At 46.1% G+C, this 23,540-nt stretch overlaps 1 long non-coding RNA gene across 1 annotated transcript; it reads left to right on the top strand.

Moving 5' to 3' along the window:
• Positions 1 to 751: 751 nt before the first annotated feature.
• Positions 752 to 3,617, top strand: LOC141096113 (uncharacterized). The gene is made up of 4 exons (XR_012233584.1): positions 752 to 870; positions 952 to 998; positions 1,692 to 1,780; positions 3,517 to 3,617. It is a non-coding gene; the product is annotated as an uncharacterized lncRNA (long non-coding RNA).
• The last annotated feature ends 19,923 nt before the right edge of the window (positions 3,618 to 23,540 follow it).

Here is a 23,540-nt window from a genome sequence, read left to right as displayed (position 1 = left end):
GAGCTGGAAGCCGGAGTAGGGGGCGAAGGTCTAACATACGGCGGATAGCCCCTTGCTGAAAATTTAGTGTCCATGTCGGTATGTCGTGCCTCCCTAATAGAGGGATCTGATACGATCCGGTCGACACGGCAGTGTTGGGAGTGGGGTAAGGACCTCTTGATGTGCCGAGGGTGGCAGCTCGAGTGTAGAAGAAGACTATTTCTGTCCGTAGGCTTAGTGTATAGGTCTGTCGAGAGAGTATGATCAGGATTAATGATAACTGAAGTGTCAAGAAAATTAATGGAATGGTCACTATAGTGGAGGGTGAATGAAATATTGTTAGTGGCGTTGTTGATATCGGAGAAAAAAGAGTTCAATGATATGGCGTCACCTGTCCAAATGAGGAAAATATCGTCAATGTAACGTTTCCATAGTGTCACCTGACTACCAAAAAGGGGATGGGAATAGATATGACTGTGCTCAAAGTGGTCCATGTAAATATTTGCATAGGGGGGCGCGACGTTGGATCCCATCGCAGTCCCCCTACACTGCAGGTTAAACTGGTCCTCAAAGAGAAAGAAATTCTGGGTAAGGACCACCTTTTTTTCCCTTTCAGATCTCACACAACTGATCCACACTGTTTCCCTGTATTCTCCTAGTGGCACACCCCCCACACGCCCCTCAGCTGGTAACCTGGGATACAGCACTTCCCTGCTCTCACTGGCCGTCCCTGGTCATGTGACCATGCACGTCACAGACCTTGCGTTCCCAGAAGTGCCCTCCCCCCTGTACATGGCTGGCTTCCTTATAATGGTGCCGTTCGGCCCGTTACACCACGCCGCTGCAGCAGCTCCCCTCGCCACCCGCGCTTGTCCTGGACCTCTACTGCAGGTAGCGCTGCTGCCCGGCTACTCTTAGCTTCTTCTTAGTCTATGTATTGGTCCGCTTCACCATGCTGTTTTTTCCTTCCAGGCGTCCATTCACTCTCCATAGTGACCTTATCACATCTCTCGCCCATGGTATGTAGCCTCTCTGATGTTGTCAATTGTACTCCCTCGCTGTGTTCTTCTCCTCCCCCCTCCCCTCCTTTCTCTTCTGTTTCTTCTTTTTTTTTTTTTTCCTTCTCTTCTCTTTCTCTTCCTCTTTCTCTCGGTTGCTCTATCTTTTCTCTTCTCTCCCTCTTTTCGGCCTTTTCTCTTTGTTTTTTGATTTCATTCCTTTTTCTTCTTTTTTTCTTTTCTTCTTTTCCTTTTTTCTCTCTCACTTCCCCGTGTCCTTCTTGCTCTCCCTTTCTTTCCCTCCCTCACTCTCTCTTTTTCTCTTCCTCTTCTTTTCCTTCCTTTCTCCCCCCTCACCCCTTTTTTTTTCTCTCCTTCTCTCTCTCTCACTTTCTCTCCCTTTTCTTTCCCTTCTCTCTTTCTTTTTTTCTTTTTTCCCCCTCCCTCTCTTTCCCTTCCTCTTTCTTCTTCTCATTCCCTTCTCCTTGCTCCCTGCTTTTCCCTTTCCTCCCTTTTCTTTTTTTTCCTCTATCTCTTCTTTCTCTCTCTCCTTTTTTTCTTTCCTTTTTGCTTCCCACCATCCTCCACTGATATGGATACTATCCTTGGCTGTTCCACTATTTGTGCCAGTTGATCCAATTTGTTTCCCTTGGTACGCTTCATGTTATTATATTCATATTTGTACTAACTACTCTCTTTTCATGTGATTTAAAGCACACTCTGCAAACTGTATGGAACCTCACCTCTCTTCGAATAATCCGGTAGTCCTTTGAGACCCATGTTTCCCTGTTCTGACCAGTGATGTATGTTCCATTTGCATTATACTTCTTATGTTTATTTGTGTTATTGTGTATGTAAATACAGTGGGGAAAAAAAGTATTTAGTCAGTCAGCAATAGTGCAAGTTCCACCACTTAAAAAGATGAGAGGCATCTGTAATTTACATCATAGGTAGACCTCAACTATGGGAGACAAACTGAGAAAAAAAAATCCAGAAAATCACATTGTCTGTTTTTTTTTCATTTTATTTGCATATTATGGTGGAAAATAAGTATTTGGTCAGAAACAAGCAATCAAGATTTCTGGCTCTCACAGACCTGTAACTTCTTCTTTAAGAGTCTCCTCTTTCCTCCACTCATTACCTGTAGTAATGGCACCTGTTTAAACTTGTTATCAGTATAAAAAGACACCTGTGCACACCCTCAAACAGTCTGACTCCAAACTCCACTATGGTGAAGACCAAAGAGCTGTCAAAGGACACCAGAAACAAAATTGTAGCCCTGCACCAGGCTGGGAAGACTGAATCTGCAATAGCCAACCAGCTTGGAGTGAAGAAATCAACTGTGGGAGCAATAATTAGAAAATGGAAGACATACAAGACCACTGATAATCTCCCTCGATCTGGTGCTCCACGCAAAATCCCACCCCGTGGGGTCAGAATGATCACAAGAACGGTGAGCAAAAATCCCAGAACCACGCGGGGGGACCTAGTGAATGAACTGCAGAGAGCTGGGACCAATGTAACAAGGCTTACCATAAGTAACACACTACGCCACCATGGACTCAGATCCTGCAGTGCCAGACGTGTCCCACTGCTTAAGCCTGTACATGTCCGGGCCCGTCTGAAGTTTGCTAGAGAGCATTTGGATGATCCAGAGGAGTTTTGGGAGAATGTCCTATGGTCTGATGAAACCAAACTGGAACTGTTTGGTAGAAACACAACTTGTCGTGTTTGGAGGAAAAAGAATACTGAGTTGCATCCATCAAACACCATACCTACTGTAAAGCATGGTGGTGGAAACATCATGCTTTGGGGCTGTTTCTCTGCAAAGGGTCCAGGACAACTGATCCGGGTGCATGAAAGAATGAATGGGGCCATGTATCGTGAGATTTTGAGTGCAAACCTCCTTCCATCAGCAAGGGCATTGAAGATGAAACGTGGCTGGGTCTTTCAACATGACAATGATCCAAAGCACACCGCCAGGGCAATGAAGGAGTGGCTTCGTAAGAAGCATTTCAAGGTCCTGGAGTGGCCTAGCCAGTCTCCAGATCTCAACCCTATAGAAAACCTTTGGAGGGAGTTGAAAGTCCGTGTTGCCAAGCGAAAAGCCAAAAACATCACTGCTCTAGAGGAGATCTGCATGGAGGAATGGGCCAACATACCAACAACAGTGTGTGGCAACCTTGTGAAGACTTACAGAAAACGTTTGACCTCTGTCATTGCCAACAAAGGATATATCACAAAGTATTGAGATGAAATTTTGTTTCTGACCAAATACTTATTTTCCACCATAATATGCAAATAAAATGAAAAAAAAAACAGACAATGTGATTTTCTGGATTTTTTTTTCTCAGTTTGTCTCCCATAGTTGAGGTCTACCTATGATGTAAATTACAGACGCCTCTCATCTTTTTAAGTGGTGGAACTTGCACTATTGCTGACTGACTAAATACTTTTTTTCCCCACTGTATGTATGTAAATATTCTATGTATCACTTGTACATATCGCACTCACTATTGTTATTTTCACACCTTTTCAGGCAACAACCTTGAGAAAGGCTCTATGCCGAAACATTGGTGCTGTTGCTTTGGCTAGGTTCCCTTTGCAGTGTGTCAATTAATAAATTCACTTTTGCATATACATTCCTTCTTTTCCTCATTTGAGTGCCGGGGTTTACTTTATTCCCTTCTTGCAATGCTGTCCTCCTTCTTGCTTCGTGTGGATGACGCTCCTGCGCAGGTGTATGTCTCTGCCCTGACGAGGTCAGAGCAAAGTACTGGAGTGCACAGGTCCACACACAGGTCAAAAAGCCCGGGTGCATGCGCACTCCAGTACTTTGCTCTGTCCTAGGGCAGTCATCAAAGATTTCACACCAGAATTCAGGCATAAAAGACACAAAAATTAAGCAGAGTTGAACTTAAATTTCACAACTTCATGCCAATTTTTGTCAGCTCTGATGAAATATGTGGAGCTGGGACAGGATGGGGGCATGATGTCACAGCCTGTCCTATTTATGTCTTGCTGTGGCATTCCTTAAGCCAGAAATTTCACTCCAGTACCTGACTTGAGGACTAGAGTGAGATTTTGTAGCATAACGCACAAAGGTGCATGCCAATTGTCAGACATTCCAGATTCATGAAGAGGTTTGAACCAATCATAGGCTAAGGGTGTGTACACACCTGAAACGCATCAGGTACGAGGACTTGCCTTTTAATGTTTTAACTACGTTTGACTAAAGAATCCATTTTACCCCTGAATGGTTCTGCCAGAATCTTTTCCCATTTTTTCGTCTACCTTCCTGTTTCAAGTGGTGTACAAGGCTCTGTCCTGGCCCCAGTGTTGTTCAACATTTTTAAAGGGATCTAGATAAGAGAAATGAAGGTTAACTGATCAAAGTGTCAAATGAAGCAAAGCTAGAAGGAATAGCTAACACTAGAGAAGACAGAAAGAATTCAGAAGGGTCTAGATAAACTTGAACAATGGGCAGCGACTAATAAAATGGTAATGAACAGGAAGAAATGCAAGATACTACATCTGGGCAATAAAAATGAAAATTACACCTATAGAATGGGAGGAATAGTACTAAGCAACAGCACGTGTGAAAAAGACTTTGGTATACTAACAGATTATAGACGACTGCACATGAGTCAACACTGTGATGCAGCAGCAAAAAAGGCAAACACAGTCCTAGGATGTATTAAAAGGAGCATATAGTCTAGATCACATAATGTAATTATCCCCCTTGGTTAGGCCTCATCTGGAATACTGTATCCAGTTATGGGCACCACCTTTTAAAAAAACTGGAGCAAGGTCAGAGAAGAGCTACCACGATGGCGAGCAGGCAGCAAAGTATATATTACAAGGAACGGTTAAGAGGTCCGGGAATATTTAGCTTGCAAAAAAGAAGGCTAAGAGGAGACTTAATTGATGTCTACAAATATCTGAAGGGATGTCTCAGTGTAGAGGGATCATCCGTATTCTCAATTGCATATGGTAAAATGAGAAGCAATGGAATTAAACTGAAAAGGAAAAGATTAGAGTTGAGCGACTTTTGTTTTTTTAGGGTCGAGTTTCGTTTCGTGAAACCCGACTTTTCCAAAAGTCGGGTCGAGCAAGATCGTCCGATTATAGGGAAAAGTCGGGGTCGTCCCGAAACACGAAACCCAATGTAAGTCAATGGGGAATAAATGTCGGCAGTGAGAGGAGGACAGGAAACACACCTACAGTGCCCATTTGAATGCCAAAAGCATCAATTCTTCTTACTTAAGCTTGTCAACCTTAATTAACTTCATAATACAAGTTACGCACTGAAAAATGGGGGTTATTTGGCTAAAGTTGTGGGGGAGTAGGGCTGGCTCCAGGTTTTCATGAGCCCTGGGCGAAAGAGCGCCCCTTTAATACATACCACAACTCATCATGCTCCGATACGGCAGAGAAATAGCGGTATAGTACAATGAAAAATACTTCACTTTTTACATCTCATGACGAGGCCCATCTATTTCTACATACAGAATCATTGGTCCCATATAATGTTTGAAACAGTATATGATGAGCTCCACATAATGCTACAGTATATGTTGGTCCCCATGGATGAAGCTCCACTGTCTTATGGGCCCAAATAATGCTCCAAACATAATGGGCCCCATTTCTAATGCTCTAGTGTATAATGGGCCCTGTAAATGCTGCTCCAGTGTCTGATGTCCACCTTTGGAATGTTCCAGTGTATGGTGGGCCCCATCTATCATTCTCCAGAGTATAGTGCTCCCCAAAAATTGCTGTCCCAACATTGAAAACAATCAAATAAGTCTCCTCACTAGGGAATCCCTGTACTAGTCTGGACTCCTCGTCGTCCCCATCTTCCATCTCACTGCACAGTATTTCAACCTTGCAAGCAGGGGGGGCCCACTCGTTGGCGACGGCACTGGCACAGGGCCCCTGATAGTACGGTGGTGTGTCTGATGGCGGGTGGGCCGAACCTGCACTTTCATCTGCAGCTTCCTCTTTGTCACCGTGTAAGATGGAACTGTATATGGGAAGGGTAACCTGAGTTTCATCAGGGTCAGATTCAGGCCGTGTAGCGTGCGAGGGGAATGTAGTGGTCTGGGTCAATGTACCAGCAGATTCATCGAGCAGTGGCTGGGCATCAGTGCACTTGTGTCGCCCCCAGGAGTACGGTCGCCACAGTGGCATTACCTTCCTCCTAGCAGGAAGGATCTCTCTAGCAGGTTAACTGATTGGGCGGCGTTATTCCCACGAGTCATGACCCTCCAAACAGCGTTCATGAAGGCAAAGTGTTTGTTTTACGTGGGCAGTATGGTTGCAAAGCTGAACCTTAAAGGAATGTCCAGAAGGGCACCACCAGGAGTGGAGCCTACTGCGTAATTTGACTCAACACGGGCAACCTCAACCATGCCAGCTACAGAACAGATGCACACATTGCAAGCTTAATTCCGTTAACGAACGAGACTCCGTCATGCCCCGCGGTCCGAGTCCGGCTTACTAGAGGGACACGTGAGGCTCTGGCACATGAGATTGGCCAATAACTGGTGTGTCATGCCCTTACATGTCCGTGGCTGCATGTGCGCTACACTGAAAAGGCCAGCGTTTGTCGCTTACAGGTGCAGATAACCCGCTGAACAACGTTAGTGATGGGGATCTGTGATTACAATTATTACCCGCGAACGATGATTTCCCAGTAAGTGCAGGTAAACCGCAGTTCCGGAATTAGGCCTAACCGTCATTCCTGAAAAAATTAAAAACTTACGTGTGCAAACCACAGGTGCTGTAGCTTGCTTAACAGCTCGCCAGCCGTTCTCACGCCCAGTATGGATTACACGTGATTGCACAAAGGTGAGAAAGGATACCGTATCCCCAGATAACATGTATGGATAGCGTACACATTCAAAATATATGTCTACACATCAGGAGGCAGGCTCAGACGGTGTTAGGCCCAGTATGGATTGCACGTGATTGCACAAAGGTTAGAAAGGGTACCGTATCCCCAGATAACATGTATGGATAGCATAGTGTACACATTCAAAATATATGTCTATACATCAGGAGGCAGGCTCAGACGGTGTTAGGCCCAGTATGGATTGCACGTGATTGCACAAAGGTTAGAAAGGGTACCGTATCCCCAGATAACATGTATGGATAGCGTACACATTCAAAATATATGTCTATACATCAGGAGGCAGGCTCAGACGGTGTTAGGCCCAGTATGGATTGCACGTGATTGCACAAAGGTTAGAAAGGGTACCGTATCCCCGGATAACATGTATGGATAGCGTACACATTCAAAATATATGTCTATGCATCAGGAGGCAGGCTCAGACGGTGTTAGGCACAGTATGGATTGCACGTGATTGCACAAAGGTTAGAAAGGGTACCGTATCCCCGGATAACATGTATGGATAGCGTACACATTCAAAATATATGTCTGTACATCAGGAGGCAGGCTCAGACGGTGTTAGGCCCAGTATGGATTGCACGTGATTGCACAAAGGTTAGAAAGGGTACCGTATTCCCGGATAACATGTATGGATAGCGTACACATTCAAAATATATGTCTATACATCAGGAGGCAGGCTCAGACGGTGTTAGGCCCAGAATGGATTGCACGTGATTGCACAAAGGTTAGAAAGGGTACCGTATCCCCGGATAACATGTATGGATAGCGTACACATTCAAAATATATGTCTATACATCAGGAGGCAGGCTCAGACGGTGTCAGGCACAGTATGGATTTGACGGCCCAGATTACACAGCGGAGGAGCAGGGAGAGGTAAAGATTGCAAATGCTGGGGCCCTGCCCAAGCAAGGGGGGCCCACTCGTGGGCGTCGGTACTGGCACTGGGCCCCTCATAGTACAGCTGTGTGTCTGACGGCGGGTGTGCACCACCACCGTCAGACACTTGATTGCACTATGAGGGACCCTGTGCCAGTGCCCGCGCCCAAGAGTCGGCCTACCCACCTGTCCAGGGCAACGGCACTCGCACGGTGTCGTGCGCTAGGTGGTGACCCCGGCCATGGGGGGGGAGGAAGCACAGTTAGGGAGTTTTAGAAAGTGGCATATGTTGATGTTGGACATTCAGCTGATGCAAAAGGCGAAATAGGTGAAGTCCCAGGAAGAGGTGGACCAAAGCAAGCCATTTTTCTGTCACCCTATGTGTCATCAGGGGAAGGTGGGACAAAATCCTTGGAAACCCATGCATGGTTCATTTTAATGAAGGTTAGATCATCCACATTTTGGGTTGACAGACGGGTCCTTTTTTCTGTCAGGATTGATCCAGCTGCACTGAAGACTCTTTCCGATAGCACACTTGCAGCTGGGCAAGCGAGCTACTGTAAGGCATATTGGGCCAATTCAGGCCAGGTGTCCAGTTTAGCGGCCCAATAGTCAAAGGGGAATGACCTGTGTGGGAGAACATCGATATGGGAGGAAAAGTAGTTTGTAACCATAGTTGACAACTGCTGTCTCCTGTCACTTTCCATCGATGCAGTATTACCAGTTGTGTGAGCGGTATTTGAAAAATCAGTCCACAACATTGTCATGAAACCCCTGTCTCCAACGCCACTTCTGCTGTGTGCACCATGAACACCTCTGCCAAGCTGCCCCCGGCCCGTACGGCTCGTGTGAGAACCATCACCGCTGCTGTGTGCTGGGAATGCCTCAAGCAACCGATTTACCAGAGTTGCTTGTTTATTAGCCAATATTAGGTCAAGGTTCTCCTGTGGCATGATGTTTTGTAATTTGCCTTTATAGCATGGATCCAGGATGCTGGCCAACCAGTAGTCGTCATCGTTCATCATTTTGGCAATGCGGGGGTCCCTTTTTAGGATCTGCAAGGCATAATCTGACATGTGGGCCAATGTTCCCGGTGTCAATGATGCACTGCGAGTTCTGGTTGGAGGAGCACTTTCTGGCAAATCCACATCCCTCCAGTCACGCACAAACCCTGTACCAGACCTTGCCACGCCAACATTTTCACTTGCCCCACGAGATGCATCCTCCTCCCCTAAGTAATCATCTCCATCATCATCCTCCTCCTCCTCTTCTTCCTCCACCTCGTCCAGGAGAGGTCCCTGAGCAGACAATGGCTGAATGTCATCAAGGATTCCCTCCTCCTCTTCCTCCTCATCAACATTGGCTGCAGACGCCTGCTCCTTAAGGTGCGTCAAAGTTTGCATGAGCAGACGCATAAGTGGGATGCTCATGCTTAGGATGGCGTCGTCTGCGCTTGCCAGCCGTGTGCATTCCTGAAAACACTGAAGGACTTTACAGAGGTCTTTCAGCTTCGACCACTGCACACCTGTCAACTCCATGTCTGCTCTCAAAGTGCCTGGCCGTGTATCCTCCCACAAATGCATTATGGCCTGCCTCTGCTCGCACAGCCGCTCCACCATTTGCAGGGTGGAGTTCCACCTTGTTGCAATGTCGATAATGAGGCGGTGATTGGGAAGGTGGAGCAATCGCTGCAGCTTCTGCGTACGAACGGAGTGTACAGGCGACCGGCGGATGTGCGCGCACAGTCTTCGCACCTTCTGGAGCAGGGCTGTTAACTCCGGATAATTTTTGAGGAAGCACTGCACCACCAGGTTCAAGGTGTGAGCCAAGCAAGGTATGTGGCTGAGTTTTGAAAGGGCTATGGCTGCCACAAAATTACGGCTGTTATCACTAACTACCTTGCCTGCCTCAAGATGTACACTGCCCAGACATGACTCAGTTTGTCGCTTCAAGTAATCGGCCCGCACCTCGGCGGTGTGTCTGTTGCCCAAACACATCATCTGCAACACAGCCTGCTGACGCTTTCCACTAGCTGCTCGATAGGGGGACACATCGTGTGCAACAGTGGCAGCTGCAGATGGAGTGCTCGTACGACTGCGCTCTGTGGACGAGCTTTCGCTTCTGGAGGAGGAGGAGGGTCGAACGCCTACAGCCAACTGTTTCCTATACCGTGGGCTAGGCAGCACTGTCCCACCACCGCTGTCCCCTGTGGACCCTGCATCCACCACATTAACCCAGTGCGCAGTGATGGACACGTAACGGCCCTGGCCATGCCGACTGGACCATGCATCAGTTGTGAGGTGCACCTTTCCGCTCACTGACTGCTTGAGTGCATGGACAATGCGGTCTTTCACATGATGGTGGAGGGCTGGGATGGCTTGGCGAGAGAAGAAGTGGCGACTGGGTAGGTCATAACGTGGTACTGCATAGGCCATGAGTTCGCGGAAAGCTATGCTTTCCACCAACCGAAAGGGCATCATCTCAAACAAGATTAGTTTGGCAATGCGGGCGTTCAAACCCAGTGTACGCGGATGAGAGACTGAGTACTTTCTTGACCTACTCATAGTGTCTGGGAGGGTGCGCTGGACTTGAGAGCTGCATATGGTGGAAGTAGCGGTGAACAGGGCGGACTGAGAGAGGGTTGATGATGGTGATGGAGTTGGTGTTCTTTCTGATGGCCTAGAATCAGTCTTTCGTTGATATAACAGTGGGATTCCCTGACTGCTGTGGCCTTGCAACGACACCTCAACATTTGCTGCTGTGCTAACCAGTGGGCTTACAGTGGTAGAAACAATGTAGCGTTGCTGACTACTTTCGTTGTGATCAGTTGCACATGTGGCACTTGAGGTTTGGTGTTGTGTCCACGCTTGCAAGTGCATGCTGGTTAAATGTCTAAGCATGCAACTGGTATTCAAATTTTTCAGATTTTTCCCTCGGCTAAAGGTCTTTGCGCACTTCTTACAGATAACCTTGGCCTGATCATGAGGATTTTGTTCAAAAAAGTGCCACACTGCACACTTCCTACTTTGGCAGACATTTTGCGGCCTAGCACGCTGTGATCTTTTGACCCTCTGGACAAGCTGTCCAGCAACTATTTTGATGTTTGGAACCTGTCTTTGGAGTGCTCCGGGCCTGCCAGATAACATCTGTTGCGATGTCGATGTCTGCTGTGGATGCTCCTCATCTGAGCTATTGGAAGCAGCACCCTCTTCCCCCAATGGATGCCAATCTCGGTCAACAACTGGGTCATCCATCACCTCCTCTTCTATGTCATGTGCACCTTCCTCTGTGTCACCGTGTATGGTGGTATAGTGTGCGGGAAGGGGCACCTGAGTCTCATCAGGGTCAGAATCTGGCTCTGTACACTGCGAGGACAATGTAGTGCTCTGAGTGAATGTACCAGCAGAATCATCCATCAGTGGCTGTGCATCAGTGCACTCCATGTCAGATTCATCTTGGCCTGGGTAATTCACCATTTCACTTGATAATCCAGGCATGGTATGTGAAAACAGCTCCATGGAGTAATCAGTAGTATGGCCTGCGTCATCCTTCAATCTTGGTTGGGGTGAAGGACACAAGGAAAGGTGTGGTTCATGAACATGAGCCTCCAATGACGACTCAGTGCTTTTACTTTTTACAACTGAAGAAGAGGAGGCGATAGAGCTGGAGGCTGAGTCAGCAATGTAAGACAAAACTTTTTCCTGATGCTCTGGCTTTAAAAGCGGTTTGCCAACTCCTAGAAAACTAAGCGTTCGAGGCCTTATGTAGCCAGACGATGACGCAGGCTCAACACCTCCTGCATTCGGTCCTATTTTGCTCTTGCCACTACCATCAGATCCACCACCAACACCATCATTACCAGCTGCCAACCCCCGCCCAATTCCACGGCCTCTTCCACCAGCCTTCCTCATTTTTGGTAGAAATGTAGACAAAATCCAACAAACTATATAGTAATGTAAAACAAGGTACAAGGTGTCTATAGGACAGGGGAGATTTTTAATTTCTGCACACACTTGTGGACACTGGACACTTTTGGATTGTGTGAGGCCCACTGAGTATCTGAGCGCTCTGTCACAGGCTCGATGGCAGAGCTGTGACCAAAGTGACTAGAGGATAAGGGAGATTTTTAATTTCTGCACACACTTGTGGACAGTGGACACTTATGGATTGTGTGAGGCCCACTGAGTATCTGAGCGCTCTGTCACAGGCTCGATGGCAGAGCTGTGACCAAAGTGACTAGAGGATAAGGGAGATTTTTAATTTCTGCACACACTTGTGGACACTGGACACTTATGGATTGTGTGAGGCCCACTGAGTATCTGAGCGCTCTGTCACAGGCTCGATGGCAGAGCTGTGACCAAAGTGACTAGAGGATAAGGGAGATTTTTAATTTCTGCACACACTTGTGGACACTGGACACTTATGGATTGTGTGAGGCCCACTGAGTATCTGAGCGCTCTGTCACAGGCTCGATGGCAGAGCTGTGACCAAAGTGACTAGAGGATAAGGGAGATTTTTAATTTCTGCACACACTTGTGGACACTGGACACTTATTGAATGTGTGAGGCCCACTGAGTATCTGAGCGCTCTGTCACAGGCTCGATGGCAGAGCTGTGACCAAAGTGACTAGAGGATAAGGGAGATTTTTAATTTCTGCACACACTTGTGGACACTGGACACTTATGGATTGTGTGAGGCCCACTGAGTATCTGAGCGCTCTGTCACAGGCTCGATGGCAGAGCTGTGACCAAAGTGACTAGAGGATAAGGGAGATTTTTAATTTCTGCACACACTTGTGGACACTGGACACTTATGGATTGTGTGAGGCCCACTGAGTATCTGAGCGCTCTGTCACAGGCTCGATGGCAGAGCTGTGACCAAAGTGACTAGAGGATAAGGGAGATTTTTAATTTCTGCACACACTTGTGGACAGTGGACACTTATGGATTGTGTGAGGCCCACTGAGTATCTGAGCGCTCTGTCACAGGCTCGATGGCAGAGCTGTGACCAAAGTGACTAGAGGATAAGGGAGATTTTTAATTTCTGCACACACTTGTGGACACTGGACACTTATGGATTGTGTGAGGCCCACTGAGTATCTGAGCGCTCTGTCACAGGCTCGATGGCAGAGCTGTGACCAAAGTGACTAGAGGATAAGGGAGATTTTTAATTTCTGCACACACTTGTGGACACTGGACACTTATGGATTGTGTGAGGCCCACTGAGTATCTGAGCGCTCTGTCACAGGCTCGATGGCAGAGCTGTGACCAAAGTGACTAGAGGATAAGGGAGATTTTTAATTTCTGCACACACTTGTGGACACTGGACACTTATGGATTGTGTGAGGCACACTGAGTATCTGAGCGCTCTGTCACAGGCTCAATGGCAGAGCTGTGACCAAAGTGACTAGAGGATAAGGGAAATTTTTAATTTCTGCACACACTTGTGGACACTGGACACTTATGGATTGTGTGAGGCCCACTGAGTATCTGAGCGCTCTGTCACAGGCTCGATGGCAGAGCTGTGACCAAAGTGACTAGAGGATAAGGGAGATTTTTAATTTCTGCACACACTTGTGTACACTGGACACTTATGGATTGTGTGAGGCCCACTGAGTATCTGAGCGCTATGTCACAGGCAGAAATTGGCTAGTGTATCACAAACTACAAGGTGTATGTAGAATTGGGCAGAATTGGAATCTCCCTAGAGTGCAGGTCTGTAAGAACGGAACATGTCCTCGACTTATTCTCACAGAGTGACTCACTGATAGCTTCACTGTGGCTGTGATAACAGCCGTTATACGGTACTGTGTGAGGAGCGTACACCGCTGTATGGTGTGAAAAAATGCACGCTCAGTACCTCAGCAGGACAAAAAAAAAAAAATTGTGATTGCTTTTAAAAAAGCAGTTTGCGGAGCAGTGGGTAAACAGCAATGCAGGAATGTCAGGAAGCCTTAGGAGGCAGCCCAACAACCAACACCACTGATACACCACTATATAGCCTCCCCTTGCACTGCACAGTGACTGGTGTGTTGTACAGGCAAAATCGCTAGCAGCAGAAGCAGTTTTTTTTTCTTCTTCTCAGCAGGACAAAAAAAAAAATTGGGATTGCTTTTAAAAAAGCAGTTTGCGGAGCAGTGGGTAAACAGCAATGCAGGAATGTCAGGAAGCCTTAGAAGGCAGCTCAACAACCAACACCACTGATACACCACTATATAGCCTCCCCTTGCACTGCACAGTGACTGGTGTGTTGTACAGGCAAAATCGCTAGCAGCAGAAGCAGTTTTTTTTTCTTCTTCTCAGCAGGACAAAAAAAAAAATTGGGATTGCTTTTAAAAAAGCAGTTTGCAGAGCAGTGGGTAAACAGCAATGCAGGAATGTCAGGAAGCCTTAGAAGGCAGCCCAACAACCAACACCACTGATACACCACTATATAGCCTCACCTTGCACTGCACAGTGACTGATGTGTTGTACAGGCAAAATCGCTAGCAGCAGAAGCAGTTTTTGGTGTCTTCTTCCCTGCCTAACGCTCTCCCTACAAAATCATCAGCAGCAGCAGCTCTCCCTATTCTGAGATCAGCATGAGTAACATGGCGGTCGGTGTGCACGCCCTTTTATACCCCCTGTGACGCCCCCCAAAGCAAGCCAATCACTTGCATGCCCTTCTGAAAGATGGTGGTGACCCGTGCCTATGTCATCACGTTGCCCACAGTGTCCGTGGATCCTGATTGGCTGAAAAAGAGCGCAAAACAAACTTTTGAAACGCGACTTTGGCGCGTAAGTCGCCGACCTCGTGGCCGACCTCATCCTAGGGTTGGGTTTCGTTTCATGAAACCCGACTTTGCCAAAAGTCGGCGACTTTTGAATTTTTTAGACCCGTTTCGCTCAACTCTAGAAAAGATACAGATTAGATGTTAGAAAAAAACTTTTTGAAGAACATGCAGAGTAGATATTAGAAAAAAACTTTTTGAAGTTAGGGTGATCAAAGAGTGAAACAGGCTGCCACGAGAGGTGATGAGTTTTCCTTCAATGGAAGTCTTCATTAAAGTCTTAGTGAGTGCTGCATTGAACAGGGGGTTGAACATGATGACCTTAGAGGTCCCTTCCAACTGTACCATTCTATGATTCTATGAAATAGAAATCATAGGAACCAGGTCTGGGGATCTGGGGAGTTTCCAGGTCATGGTCCCAAAATCTCTATGTTTTGTTCCCTGAGCCATTTAGTTATCACCTTTGCTTTATGGCAAGGTGCTCCATCATGTTGAAAAAGGCATTGTTGATCGCCAAACTGCTCTTGGACGGTTGGGAGAAGTTGCTCTTGGAGGACATTCTGGTACCATTCTTTATTCATGGCTGTATTTTTAGGCAAGACAGAGAGAGAGCCCATTCCCTTGGCTGAGAAGCCACCCTACACATGAATGGTTTCAGGATGCTTGACAGTTGGCATGAGACAAGACTGGTGGTCTTCTCCGAATAAGCCGTTTTCCAGATGTCCCAAACAATCGAAAAGGGGATTCATCAGAGAAAATGACTTTACCCCAGTCCTCAGCAGTCCACTCCCTGTACCTCTTGCAGAATATCAGTCTGTCCATGATGTTTTTTCTGGAAAGAAGTGGCTTCTTTGCTGCCCTCCTTGAGACCAGGCCTTGCTCCAAGAGTCTCCGCCTCACAGTGCGTGCAGATGCACTCACACCTGCCTGCTGCCATTCCTGAGCAAGCTCTGCACTGCTGGTAGCCCAATCCGCAGCAGAAACACCTTTAAGAGACGGTCCTGGCGCTTGCTGGTCTTTCTTGGGCGCCCTGGAGCCTTTTTGGCAACAAGGAAACCTCTCTCCTTGAAGTTCTTGATGATGCGATAGATTGTTGACTGAGGTGCAATCTTTCTAGCTGCGATACTCTTCCCTGTTAGGCCATTTTTGTGCAGTGCAATGATGACTGCACGTGTTTCTTTAGAGATAACCATGGTTAGCAGAAGAGAAACAATGATGCCAAGCACCAGCCTCCTTTTAAAGTGTCCAGTGGTGTTATTCTTACTTAATCATGACAGATTGATCTCCAGCCCTGTCCTCATCAACACCCACACCTGTGTTAATGGAGCAATCACTGAAACGATATTAGCTGGTCCTTTTAAGGCAGGGCTGCAATGATGTTGAAATGTGTTTTGGGGGATAAAGTTAATTTTCTAGGCAAATATTGACTTTGCAAGTAATTGCTGTTAAGCTGATCACTCTTTATAACATTCTGGAGTATATGCAAATTGCCATTAGAAAAAATGAAGCAGTAGACTTTGTAAAAATTAATATTTGTGTCATTGTCAAAACTTTTGGCCATGACTGTAAATACAATGAGTACTGGGTTCATAGGAATACATAATATACATAACATACATTATCTGCAGTACTACCTGAGCAGGGGAGAGCTGACTAAGCAGGCTGATCTAAGACAGAAATTATATACAGGAAGTATGTTTACCTACCAGCGATGCTGACACAAGGTGAGTAGAGAAATGAGATGTTCACAGTAAGCAGGCTTGAGGGAAAATGGAGTACTGGAGGGAAAAATGGGGGCTGGACTAAACCATAATGCTTTGAAAACTTACCAGGGTGCTTTGCAAGCTTTCCCAGAATACACTGTGAATGGAGGGAAAGCAAAGCGAAAGTAAAATAGAATAACACTGCAGTTATGGCTTTGGTCAGTAGATGGAGCTAAAGATACAGAAAACAGTAAAATATATAAAAACCTGTACATTCTATACTTTACAGCAAATAACAGTATATTTCCAGACAGACATTTAAATATTGGATTAAATGTCGGAGACAGAACAACACATAAGATATTACTAGTAAAACTTTTTGACAGTGAGGGTGATCAATGAGTGGAACAGGCTGCCACGAGAGGTGGTGATGAGTTCTTCTACAGAAGTCTTCAAACAGAGGCTGGACAGACATCTGTCTGAGATGGTTTAGTGAATCCTGTGCTGCATTGAGCAGGGGGTTGGACATGATAACCCTGGAGGACCCTTCCAGTTCTAATATTCTATGATAGTGGTAAAATTTGTTCCATATGACTTGTGTATATTTGTGAAAATATTGTAAATTTGGTGAAAATTTTGAAAATGTTGCAATTTTAAATCTTTTCATTTTTATGCCCTTAAACCAAAGTTATGTCACACAAAACAGTTAACAAATAACATTTACCACATGTCTACTTTACATCTACATCATTTTTGGAATAATTTTTTTTGTTACGAAGTTCGAAGGGTTAAAATTAGGGTTGATCGAATAGCTTCGGATAAGTGCTTATCCGAATAGCTATGGCGCTTATCAAATACCTGCATCGGTAACCTGGATACCTTGAGTGCTCCCGATAATCAGCTGTGTGACAATCGCAACTAGAGTTGAGCGAATATCTATGGTTCCCCGCTTATTCGGCCAGCTATAGCGCTGGCCGAATAAGCTACACAGTTGCATGTGTCGCAACTGTGTCACAGTCACAGCACATGCATGGATGGATGCCCTATGTGTTGGCCTCTCCATGCAAGTGCTGTGACTGTGACACAGCCTTGACACATGCAGCTGTGGTGGCGATCAGCTGTTCAACCCACGTGATCCAGGAAGCTGGGCTCCTGCTGTAGCTTATTCGGCAAGCGCTATAGCTGGCCTAATAAGCGGGCAAGTGAAGATATTCGCTCAAGTCTAGTCACAACACATGCATGGAGAGCCTGCTTGTTGGGCTCTCCAAACATGTGCTGGGACTGTCACACAGCCGCGACACATGCAGCTGCAGCGCCGAGCAGCTGATTATAGGGAGCACTCCATGTATCCAGGTTACCAATGAAAACAAAAAAAACAAAACACAAAACAAATATCCTAAAGTAAAAAAGTAAAAAATAAATTGCAAAAATTGCATGAAGGTAGTAATAATAATAATAAGGGTATTTAGTTAACATAATTTTGATCAAAATAATGCATAAGCCATCCCGCCACGTCACGGCAACCCTTCTGGGACAGTCCTAACTCTAGTATTTAAAACCTTTCCACTCATCATGTGACGTAAATGTGAACAAGAACAGAGGGACTGAACCACCAGTAATAGCAAAGGCCAGACAGGAAGGATTTTCCAACTCAGAAACAGGGCGGTCACACCCCTATATGCACAGAATGCGCATTGAACTAAACTAAGTGGCGGGATGGCTTATGCATTATTTTGGTCAAAATTATGTTAACTAAATACCCTCATTATTATTATTATTACTACCTTCATGCAATTTTTGCAATTTATTTTTTACTTTTTTATTTTAGGATATTTGTTTTGTGTTTTGTTTTGGTTTTCTCTGTTTAAAGGTCATGTGTTCATATGCATTTACATTTTGCATGCACATTAATTTATTTTTCAGCTCAGACCCAGTTTCTCATTTAGTTCAATGCGCATTCTGTGCATATACGGGTGTGACCGCCCTGTTTCTGAGTTGGAAAATCCTTCCTGTCGGGCCTATGCTATTACGGGTGGTTCAGTCCCTCTGTTCTTGTTCACATTTACGTCACTTGATAAGTGGAAAGGTTTTAAATACTAGAGTTAGGACTGTCCCACAAGGGTTGCTGTGACGTGGCGGGATGGCTTATGCATTATTTTGATCAAAATTATGTTAACTAAATACCCTTATACCCTTATCATTACTATTATTACTACTTTCATGCAATTTTTGCAATTTATTTTTTACTTTTTTATTTTAGGACATTTGTTTTGTGTGTTTTTTTTGGTTTTCTCAGTTTAAACGTCATGTGTTCATATGCATTTACATTTTGCGTACACATTAATTTACTTTTTCAGTTCAGACCCAGTTTCTCATCCAGGTTACCAATGCAGCTACTCGGTAAGCGCTAATAGCTATTTGGATAAGCACTTATCCGAAGCTATTTCATCAACCCTAGTTAAAAGATGATCAGCAATTTCTCATTTTTACAACAAAAAATACAAACCATTTTTTTAGGCACCACTTCAAATTTGAAGTGTTATTGGGGGACCTATGTGACAGAAAATACCCAAAAGTGACACCATTCTAAAAACTGCACCTCTCAAAGTCCTCAAAACCACATTCAAAAAGTTTATTAACCCTTCAGGTACTTCACAGGATTTTTTTTCACTAAAAATTTGCATTAGCCACAATTTTTTTATTTTTACAAGAGTAAGGCTAGGTGCAAACGTTGCGGATTCACCCGCGGATTTTCCTGAGCGGATTTTGCAAAATCCGCAGGTAAATCCATTAGCCAGCGGTTTTGCCCTGCGGTATATCACCTCCACAATGGAGGAGATGGAAAACCGCAGGGGAATCCGCAGAAAAGAATGACATGTCAATTCTTTCTGCGGATTTGAAACTGCAGCAAAAAACGCGGGGAAAAATCCGCACCGTCTGCACAGCGGTTTCAATTTTCCAGAGGCTGGAATGGTACTGTACATCACCTGCAGTTCTGCTGCGGATCCGCAGGGCCAAATCCGCTGCAGATCCGCAGCAGAATCCGCACCGTGTGCACATAGCCTAAAAGGAGAAAATGGACCCCAAAATTTTTTCTGCAATTTCTCCTGAGTACGCAGATACCCCATATGTGTGAGGAAACTACTGTTTGGGAGGATGGCAGGGCTCGGAAGGGAAGGAACACCGTTTGACTTTTGTAACTCAAAAATGGCTGCAATCGGGAGCAGATGCCATGCTGAGTTTGGAGAGCCCCTGATATTCCTAAACAGTAGAAATCTCCCCCCACAAGTGACCCTGTTTTGGAAACTAGACCCCTCAAGGAATATCTAGATGTGTGGTGAGAACCTTGAACACCCTAGTTTTTCACAGAAGTTTATCATGTAGAGCTGACCTCATATTTCTAACTACTTTGTACCTTAATTTATGTACTATTGAGTTTTACATTGATCCTGCATAGTGAATGAATTTGTAGCTACAGTGGGTATGGAAAGTATTCAGACCCCTTTAAATTGTTCACTCTTTGTTTCATTGCAGCCATTTGGTAAATTCAAAAAAGTTCTTTTTTTTCTCATTAATGTACACTCTGCACCCCATCTTGACTGAAAAAAACAGAAATGTAGATATTTTTGCAAATTTATTAAAAAAGAAAAACTGAAATATCACATGGTCATAAGTATTCAGACCCTTTGCTCAGACACTAATATTTAGGTAACATTCTGTCCATTTGCTTGTGATCATCCTAGAGATGATTCTACTGCTTCATTGGAGTCCAGCTGTGTTTAATTAAACTGATAGGACTTGATTTGTAAAATCACACACTTGTCTATTTAAGACCTCACAGCTCACAGTGCATGTCAGACCAAATGAGAATCATGAGGTCAAAGGAACTGGCCAAGGAGCTCAGAGACAGAATTGTGGCAAGGCACATATCTGGCCAAGGTTACAAAAGAATTTCTGCAGTACTCAAGGTCCCTAAGAGCACCGTGGTCTCCATAATCCTTAAATGGAAGAAGTTTGGGACCACCAGAAGTCTTCCTAGATCTGGCCGTCCAGCCAAACTGAGCAATCATGGGAGAAGAGCCTTGGTGAGAGGGGTAAAGAAGAACCCCAAAATCACTGTGGCTGAGCTCCACAGATGCAGTAGGGAGATGGGAGAAAGTTCCACAAAGTCAACTATCACTGCAGCCCTCCACCAGTCGGGCCTTTATGGCAGAGTGGTCCAACGAAAGCATCTCCTCAGTGCCAGACATATGAAAGCCCGCATAGAGTTTGCTAAAAAACACATGAAGGACTCCCAGACTATAAGAAATAAGATTCTCTGATCTTAAGAGACAAAGATGGACCTTTTTGGTGATAATTCTAAGTGGTATGTGTGGAGAAAACCAGGCACTGCTCATCATCTACTCAATACAATCTCAACAGTGAAACATGGTGGTGGCAGCATTATGCTATTGGGGTGTTTTTCAGCTGCAGGGACAGGACGACTGGTTGCAATTGAAGGAAATATGAGTGTGGCCAAGTACAGAGATATCCTGGATGAAAACCTCTTCCAGAGTGCTCTGGACCTCAGACTTGGCTGAAGGTTCACCTTCCAAGAAGACAATGACCCTAAGCACAAAGCTAAAATAACAAAGGAGTGGCTTCAGAGCAACTCTGTGGCCATTTTTGACTGGCCCAGCTTGAGCCCTGACCTAAAACCCAATTGAGCCTCTATGGAGAGACCTGGAAATGGCTGTCCACTGTAAGGTAGCGCTCACTGAGTGTATTGGGGACCCTCACTTGGCCGCAGATAAACAAGGTCCAGCACGGGTTTTTCTCATAAATCAGACCATGTGGTTTGTTATTAGACGGCATAAACAATAAACAGCAACAGTCTTATATCACAACAGAAGAATGTTCATGTAGAGCTCCATTCTCTCAGCCCTGTGGTCACACAGCCTGTGCTTTGTCCAGCAATCAGGTTCTATAGCCTCACAGTTATTTTCCCCTGTCTGAGGTTACCTCTTAGTTGCTTCCTATTCAGGATGTCCATTCCCTCCTGGGGACTGTCCCACACACACAGGCCAAAATACACAGGCCTCACCCGGTCAGCGGCCTCCACATGTGCGCTTCAGGAAGGCAGCACACCTTCTAGCACGTCGACCTTCCGGGACCTTCCACACGGACCAATCAGATCTAGGCACTCTCTCATGTGACCTACCCTGGTCACCTTATATGGTCCGTAGCCATGCCCACCGGATCACATGGCTATGACCTCATCGCAGGTCCTATTTCACACACCCAGCCATACACACATATACAGGCTTACTATGGGCGTTCAGACACACGCCCCTGGGTGGGTTTGTACGTGACTGGTCTCACCAGCCACCTGGAAGCTCTTCCTGATACACTGTAACAAAAACCTCAGCAGTACCTCTGCTGATCAAAACATGTTCAAGCTTCCATCTCAGGGCCACCCACCCTGGGATACATAACGGTCATTCACCATCCTATCTCCATTACCACAATGGATATGCCTGTGTGCATGACCCATACAGCGCCCCCTAGCTGTCACAGCGGTCACTGCACCACATACCTCCCCGCTCTGTTCAAACTTGTGGGGTTGGACACTTAACATGACCCAGGGGTCTCGAGACCGGGCACCCATGTCACCTTGCCCTACAAGTCGAGAGGTCCGTCCCGTCTGCTTTGGGTGTCATACGGCATCATATTTACGTTAGGCCTCCCCCTCCCCCAGAGGTAAGTATATCAGCCTTTGGGCTTTGGTCTTCCAGTCAAAGTCCGTCTGCGTGACCAGACACTCTTTAGTCTCCACACTTTCCCTGTCTGCTCCGTTCCCTGAGTTTTCTCTCCACAACCGGCTCTCCTGGTTGGTGCGGTCATAAGTCTTACTTACAGTCACGTCAACTGTCTGGCCTGAGTCTGACCCATTTAGTATCGCACCGGAGCTAAGGTCTCTCAGTTTCGTACTGCCAGTAGAACTGCCACTTGCAGATTTTTGTCGGTCATGCCTTGCTGACAGTCTTCTGCCACCTGTCATTTCACTTTTTGGAGGGTCCTTATACCTTGGGATGAAGGATGACGCCATGTGATGTTCCGCATCTCTTTATTAATACGCAGTCGGTCCAGTCTCAACTGCTCCATCTCCTGCAGGTACGTCACTCGATACTCCAGGAGCATCCAAAAGTTCCTTAAGCTTTCCATGGAGCTAACCACAATGATGGGAATCATGCCCTCTTCACCAGATACCTGGACTTCACCATCAGGAGGGATCCTCACCCTTGCCACACCAGAGATATTCACAAGGTCCTGCATTACTTTACTGAGCCTTCTAACGACTCTCTCCACCAGATATTTGGGTACCAGAATTACCGAACATCTGTTTAGCATGGAGACATTGCAGATGCCTATCTGTCAAGACAGCTACCCGCTTTGCTGTGTTTTCCCTGGTTGATAGTACCACCAACTGTTTTGTCTCTAGTGCCCAGTTCACACTACATGCTTGGACCGTCTTTTTAAAAGCCTCATGCACACCTTCATCGGTACAGGCTTCTAGCACGTCTTCAGGTACCTTGATCACGCACTTGAAGATCGTGGGCTCGCTCTTTTCCTGGACAGATGGCTCCGGGTTTACAGTTGTCCCGACCGGGTGACTGTCTTCTTCAGCTCTTAGCTCAAAATCTTCATGAGATTTACCCTTTTCGAGACCCTTTGCCAAGATGGGTACTGGCAGTTCCGTCTTGTTATCACTCGCACTCGGCAGCTGTAAGTCTTCAACCACCAACTTCTCCCGCAGAAGATCTCTTACTGCTTCTTTGGGCACTTCCACATCTTCTCTGAGGGTCTTATTCATACTTTGCCACGTTGACAGGTGACCTCTGAGCTCAGAGACTTCCTTCTCCAGCTCCTCCAGTCTGTGCTCCCTTTCTACCTTAGTGTCACAGTCACCCCCGGAGTCTCAGTCACCCCCATCAGCCGAGTGAACCCTCCAGCTACCCGTCAACCATGTGTTTGCTCCAGTCATCTTATCTACCAGCTCAACATCAGTCATGTCACGAGGCATCCGGTCCGTAAGTTGGGCAGACGCACCCCTTCTTCCGGTCACTCCTACATCTGACCTGTCCACTTTAGGAGGCATCACCATCTCAATGTCTGCCAGCCCAACAGTAGAAAGGTCTCCATCCCCCTGCTGTAGAGGAAATCCCCTCTCCCACAAGCCAGAGAACAGTCTAGAGTCCCGGCCTATAACCACTGGACAGGACAGATACGGGACTATCGCGACATCCTGTCCCACAATGTCCCAG

Source organism: Dendrobates tinctorius, unplaced genomic scaffold (genome assembly GCF_039654945.1).
Source record: "Dendrobates tinctorius isolate UK_male_01 unplaced genomic scaffold, ASM3965494v1 ptg000071l, whole genome shotgun sequence".
NCBI lineage: Eukaryota > Metazoa > Chordata > Amphibia > Anura > Dendrobatidae > Dendrobates > Dendrobates tinctorius.
This window is presented reverse-complemented; position numbering and strand designations above follow the sequence as displayed.